Genomic DNA, 7,323 nt, shown 5'->3' with positions numbered 1-7,323 from the left:
TGCTGGGGCAACAGAATCGACGCCAGGTGTAACTTTGATTAGCGGGTCGAAAGAAAACATAACATGTCTGGGAATGACAGAGTGGCCACCCTGACAGTGTGACGAAGTGAGACATGAGTAGAGACATTAGCCGGAGTACCTACTCATATAAATCAAGCGCCGTTTATCCAATCCTTCGAGCATAAGCGACGCCGGCAGTCCGGCCAGGGCGGCCGTGCCCACCGATGCCGATCAAGACCCGAATCCAGACCCGGCATAGAACACAGCTCTGCCCTGACGTGACACATTACCCCGGTGTGTCACTCATGACGGATAGACCAATGCAGGAGCCTTGCCAGCTCCTGTTGTACCTACTTCGTTAAATTTTCGATTCTCGCTAAGTTGCCGTTTCGTCGTTGGAATAGAGTTACGCGGCAGCATATTGGGGCTGCGAGCCACCGTCCAAAAGCAACTTAAATTGTCAACAGCAATGCAAAGAAGTCTGTTATTGCTCAGAGCCTGCTTTTTGAAGAATTAACAAGTGATACAGTACGTTAAGAAGGCGGCTGTATTCTTGAAACGGATTATTTCGAGGCAACTACCCGGAATCATTCATTCTTTTCTGAGCTCTGCTTGAGTTATTTTCTATACCATCGACACAGACCACCGTGGCAGACGCACCGATACTGCACTGAAACTTTCCGCCCCGAAAACATGGGATAGCTCACCCCGATCGTGTGCAATAAGACCACGCACTTATAACTTCCCACCGCCCCCACCGCCCAGCCGGCCGCCCGGCAGATGTCGTGGCGCGCGGTGCCGATAAGGCGCTGCTGCCGCCGTGCGGCGTCGAATTCTCGCCCTTATTGACACCGGCCGGTCGGCGGGCGTAACATGGTCCTCTTTAAGCCGTTTGAGCAGCGCCTAGCAGTAATACTTTTTCGGAAAAAAGGGTATCATTGGACTCAGAAAAGAATACCGCACCACATGAACCATGAGCCCATATACTTTTCCAAAATTCGGTTTTTTTTAACAACCCTAGGTACTGCACACACAAAAATATTAACACCGAGCTGGTTTATTTTACACCAAAGTATTTCATGAATATTTTACAGAGACTACAATTACGCCGAATGCACTATTTAACGTCAGTGGTATTTTCAAAAGAATGATCGTACACTTCCATAACACATCCCTTCTTTTTTATCAAAGTAGAAATGAAGGTGGTTAGTTTCTCAAACACCGTTGAGGTACAAAAAGTATATCTAGACTATAAAAAGATGGGATCAGTTTATGTACACCGAAGAAGGTATTAAAACGACAGCAAAGCGGTACGTTTACACCTTGAGGCCTATAATTACCTTGTAAATACTTTTAAAAGACACCCGTTACTTCTGAAAGGTGTAAAATATCCGTGGAGGTGTTCTCAAAGTAGCTTACGGGGGTTTCCTTTCGCGCATGCGCAAAAGGACGAATGCGCGTCCGCGTTCGCCGCTATTTTTTTCTCAGTCTGGTCGGCTGAGGCGTGGAAAAAAAATCGAAGCCATAAAAAGAAAGACATGCGTGACATATATGTGACAATTTAATGTGTTGAAGTAAAGATTTTTGTGTGATAGGAATGTGTATGACAATGTGTGCTTTGAAAATGTGTGTTTCTCAAAGTTAAAAAAAAAACAAAAGAGGAAAAAAACGAAGAAAAGCCCACAAAAAGAAAACAAAAAAAATAATAATAAAAAATAATAAAAATAATAAGAATGATAAAAAAAAATGAGGGAAAAAAACAGCGATAGCGAACGACAGGCTGGCCTGAGAGGTGGGGGCGGCACCACCTTCAACTCCAGACGTGACGCCCTCCTCTCGGGCTCATACCATCAGATCGGCGGACTGGCCTGCGGGTCGGGGAGCGGCATAACCCCCGATAGCGGGGCTGCTTCCCGCCCTACGGGCCCGACATCAAGAACAAGACCGGCCTGGGGGGCGGGCGGCGCTTAACTTCAGCACCGAGAGCTGCCGCCCGCCCCCAGGGCAAAACACCAACATCTTTTAACGACGGACCGGCCTGTGGGGCGGGGGCGGCACAGTCTCCGGCTCCGGCGCTGCCTTCCGCCCCGTGGGCCGGCCACAGCACAGACGAGGAGCGGGGGCCGACCGTGGGGGCGGGCGGCTCTAACTTCAACACCGAGAGCAGCTGCCCGCCCCCCTGGGCCCCCAATTACCTACAGGACTACACAAGAAGGGCCGGCCTGTGGGGCGGGGGCGGCGCAAGCTCCGGCTCCGGCGCTGCCTTCCGCCCCGTGGGCCGGCCGCAGCACCGACGAGGAGCGGGGGGCCGACCGTGGGGGCGGGCGGCTCTAACTTCAGCATCGAGAGCAGCTGCCCGCCCCCCGGCCCCCCCATACCTGCAGGACAGCGCTCGACGGGCCGGCCTGTGGGGCGGGGGCGGCGCAGACTTCAACATCGGGGAGACGGCCCCCCCTACGGGCCGGCCCAAATACTGAAAGAGACCCAAAAAAAAAGTGAGTAAAAAAAAAATTAGTAAAAAATAAAAAGTGAGCAAAAAAAAAAAATAAAAAAAAAAATAAAAAAATAAATAAATAAAGAAATAAAAATAATAAATGAAGACTCACTAAAAAAAATGTGTGTTGTGCTGTGCTGTGTCCATTAAGTGTACAAATTGACAAAAGAGGCAAAAAAAAGTGGCAAAAAAAGGAAAGAAAGCCAAAAAAAAATGAAAATAAAAAATGAATAAAAAAAATAAATAAAAAAAATAATGAAAAAAATGAAAGAGAGAGAGAGAAAAAAAGGTCCTGTTGTTCGTGGGAATGTACGAAAGTCGCTGCATCTGCGCTGAATACGGGCGACATCTGCAGCCCGCCTGGAAGGATGCACTGTCCTGGCTGCCGCACTGGGTACAGTTGTGACACGACCATCGCCACCTGCTCCTCCATGCTCCACCGCTTACAGAGGTGGAGGTGGACCCACTACGCCGAGGCAGCCCCAAAAGCAGCACATACGCAAAGTTCGAATGCCAAGGAACAAAGCTGAAGTTGAGCAACGCCCAACAGAACAAGGTCAAGGGATTCGCCCGCAAAAAGTACAACGCCCTGAGCGTTCGCACTCGTTCTGGCTTGCCCAGAACGACACCAATATCGCCACCGCCTCACCTCATACAGAAGACGTCATCCAAGAAACGAATTACCAACACAGCCGAAATCGCCCCTGGCGGCAGGCCGACGCCACAAAGAAGGAAGGAAGCGCATTGGCAGTGCTCAGACCATGAAGAATCAGTGGTGTTTAGGTGTTTATCGAATTGTGCGGTGCATATTGTGGAAATGAAGTGGAGAACAGAAGTGGAATGGTGGCTGCAGACTGCAGATACAGCAGTAACAGGATGACTGAGGCGGAAACGTGGAGGAGGCTAGACTGTTTCGAAGCGTCCGGTTGCGGGAGCTTTTCCTGCGTGCGCCTGTCGCGAAGGTAAGTTATAACCCTACTCCGGACGGGCTCTGGAAGGTTCGGAATCGGGCGGGGGCCTTTTCGACCCCCTTCAGATCTCGAAAACCGCTAATCGGAGTGACAAATGCTAAACGGCGTTTCGCGGCGGTGGCCGGCGGCCGGGTGGTCCACCGGCCAGCCGACCGGTGAGCGGCCACCGCCTGAGGCCGCCCACTGGTCACGTGACCGGGCGGTCGGGCGGACGGGGTGCGCCGCGCGGCGGCGAATTATAGAATGAGCGGGAGCGCGGAGTCGGACGAACGTGGTCTGCGGCCGGCTCGCTGCGTTGGGCCCTTGGTTTTCTGTTTAGGGACTGTCTATTTGCTTTCGCTAAATCTCATTCTCGTTATTGTACATATATCTTGGTCTAGGTTGTTGCTTTCTTTCCCGGCGAGCACACGCTACACTTGCATGACCTTATAAGGTCAACTTCAAAATTTGTCCTAAGAAGGTCACGCTGATCGCTGGATACCAATCAACGCGTCATAACCAGGCAAACAGTTTGGTACATTTACAAGTCTTTAGCACCATCGTGATCGTGATTTATTAGCTAAAAACCATTGATGACGTCACATGACCTCGGATGACCCTTCCCAGTACCCTTGTCAGTAAATGGCATCTGAGTCATTACAGATCAGATAATCTGTCATAATCCTGAAAGAATCGGATGGTTTTGACTCGTTTACTCAAAGCAGGACGCATTTCAATATTTTCACATGGACTTGTAATGTAAAGATCACGACTCTGACCTTACCTCAGGTGACAGATATGCAATTTCTTATATATACAAATTACACATACTGGTACTGTGATGATGACCTGAAAAGGTGAAATCGCTCCGTGAAAAACTCTAGCTCTGACGTGATTGCAAACGTTTCTGAGGTGGGGTAAAAAAAAAACGCTCTGGTGACCTGACCTGACCTGAAACGGCATTTTTTTGCTGAAGTTTGCGTAATGAATATTTAGGAAAAGTCACCAAGTATGAGCTGAATACCCACGCCCGGAATGGGCATAATACCTGTCAAGACCGTGTTTTTATTTTCGGAGGGTATGAAAGTAAATTGCGAATCAAGTATCGAATAACCGATCAAAGTACCTAAATAGGCATTACATGAAGGATCGTTAAATGAGCGCGGGTCTTCTGGCTTGTTTCAGAGTCAGCCAAAGATGTGGGACAGCTTCGTGGACTTATGGGCTGTTGTGATTACGGCCAGCCAAACAGTGGCGAACTCCAACGAGACGGCGTCGAAGTGATTGATGCAGGGCAATAATCCCATAAGGGACAATAATACGGACGCACTTGGTTAGAGTTGTGTTTTTGTTTTTGTTTTGTTTTTTTTTTTTGCTGTTGAAAAAGCAAACCTGAATTTTCTGAAAACTTTCAAAAGATGTGCCGCACTTCTTAAAGGCCTTTGTCATGATAACAAAATCGTTGTTTACGGTAGCACCATGGTGATTTCCTGTTTCGCATAGGTTGCCTACACCAGTGCCGCAGTGCTATGCGTCATTGCTATGACGCGTCATTGCTATGACGCAAAGATGTGCCGCAGTGCTATGAGTCATTATGCGTAGGAAATTACTGTGGGATTATAGCGAGTTAGGGGATTACCGAGTCAGTAGAATTTGATTTGATTATGTATCGGGTGTTGGATGTTTCCACGTCATTGAATGTGTTTCACGCGTTGCTGCTGCCTAAGTTTTTGGTGTACCCTTTGTTTAACATTCGAATACATGCATGTTCTGGGCCACTTGTCCTACGTTTTGTTCCAACTCCTACAATAGGTGACAAATTGTTTTGTGTTTATTAGCGGATGTCTTATTTGGCGATATAATCAAACCTTGAGGTTGTGGATCGTCATCGCGAGATGCGAAAGTGCTAACTTAGCCGTAAATGGTGATTTTCGGTTTCGTTATACTTGGTTTACGACACCAGTGTTTGAAACATGCGAATAAACATGTTTTGTATTCGTTGAGGCACTTTGTTTGGACATTTGCAGGAATCTACGAATGTTATGTACCCTGAAATATTAAGATTAGTCAACGGTATTATTATAATATGCACGTGTTTTAATACCTATAATGTGGTTTATAACAGTAAAAACGTTGTATTAATAGAATCGTAGAACTATATTTTTAGTAGATTAAGAGTGTTTTCGTAGATATACCATGGGTGTAAAAAAACCTTCAACTGCTCAGATATGTACTATTTGTTAAAAAAGGTCTTCCAGGCTGTTTTTTAACCGCGTAAATGGGGTAACTTAAGGATATAAGCATACTTTTAAAAAGAGCTCCGTGTAATTTAACACCGTTAACGTTATATCATGGTGTAGTAAAACACCCAACCCTCCTAACAGTGTTCGATTACCTTCTTCTTGGTGTTCATTTAGAAGCTAATGCGTGTAATTTAAGCGGGGAAGGGACTAAATTAACCTTCCTCAAGTGCTCAGATATGTACTGTGCAATTACACCGCTAACGGTGTCAATATTTCTTTGTGTGTGGCTTGAGGTCACCTAGCCTACCGGGAACCAGTAGAAGCTCAAGTGTAAAGGATGTAGCTAAGCTATGACGCCACGTGGTCAGTTTGCTACTACACCTTTTTTCATTGCGAGTCGGCATCTGTGCAGGTCATATAGACTTATTTCATTTAAGCCGGCAACAGGCGTGCTCTTTCGACATTGTGCGCCTCCCATCGACACAACGCGCCTTCACGATAAGGGGCATTGAAAATAGGCAGTGTGCGCAACTTCGACACTGTTCAGTGGATTTAGACATAGTGCACTGAATATGACAACGTCCATCTGATATAGACGGGCGTGAATCAATTTTGACAAAGGTATTTTAATTTCGTTTACGATTTTATCCAACTTCATCGTATACATAATCAATATGTATGAGCTGAGCATTCATAATCGACATACCCATAACTGTATTTGATTTGATTGAACTTGCTCTACAAGAACTGTCTCTACAAGAACTGTCTCTACAAATATTCGCAGATAATGAATTGGTAACACGTGCGTAAAACACCATATAATTATTTTTTAGTCCCACTGCACGATACAACACAATTTGGTTTTAATACAAGTATATTTTATTAAACAAATAAATATATGCAGCTAACGAATCATTTCAATCCACAGTAATGGCTCATCGGCTTGAAATGCCTCTGGTTAAAAAAAAATGCAACATGATAGACAAAATTTCATTTGTGTATGGCCAATGGCCATGCCACATAAAAAACATAACGTAACACTGCAATAACAATGAACACAAGCAGCAAAATAAATGCACACAACTGAACGCTCCGCCGCCGCCAGTTGTCGCCGCGCCGGTGCGGTCACCCGGCCCAGGTGTCCTCTCTGGCCAGACAGGCGCCGGTTGTTCGGGTCGTCGTCAATCAGCATCAGGTAGAAGTCGATCATGTCATCCAGCTTCCTCGGTCGGTTGCCCCCTCTCCTCCGTGCAGCAGACTCCCCGGTACGCATCCACTTTGCCACGATGAACCAGCCGGTCGTCCTCTTTACGCTCAACTGGCGGGCCACAGCAACGTTATCGTTGCCACCGCTTGGATTATTCTCTCGCAGTCCGCGGCACAAACTGTATGGCGGCGGCTCGGCATCTTGATAACAAATGACACAAGCACACTGACCTGGCTTGAGGTCACCTAGCCTACCGGAAACCAGTAGAAGTTCAAGTGTAAAGGATGTATCTATGACGCCACGTGGTCAGTTTGCTACATACTTCATGAGTTTATCAACACAAAAACACATGCCTAATATTTTCATCGTCTGATGAAAAATACAAATATAAAAATCAAATTATACGTTAACGAAATCCATTTTGTATTG

At 46.6% G+C, this 7,323-nt stretch overlaps 1 long non-coding RNA gene across 1 annotated transcript; it reads left to right on the top strand.

Moving 5' to 3' along the window:
- Positions 1-2,687: 2,687 nt before the first annotated feature.
- Positions 2,688-5,447, top strand: LOC122387698. The gene is made up of 2 exons (XR_006257650.1): positions 2,688-3,456; positions 4,630-5,447. It is a non-coding gene; the product is annotated as an uncharacterized LOC122387698 (long non-coding RNA).
- The last annotated feature ends 1,876 nt before the right edge of the window (positions 5,448-7,323 follow it).

Source organism: Amphibalanus amphitrite, unplaced genomic scaffold (genome assembly GCF_019059575.1).
Source record: "Amphibalanus amphitrite isolate SeventyFive unplaced genomic scaffold, NRLGWU_Aamphi_draft 000295F_arrow, whole genome shotgun sequence".
NCBI lineage: Eukaryota > Metazoa > Arthropoda > Thecostraca > Balanomorpha > Balanidae > Amphibalanus > Amphibalanus amphitrite.
This window is presented reverse-complemented; position numbering and strand designations above follow the sequence as displayed.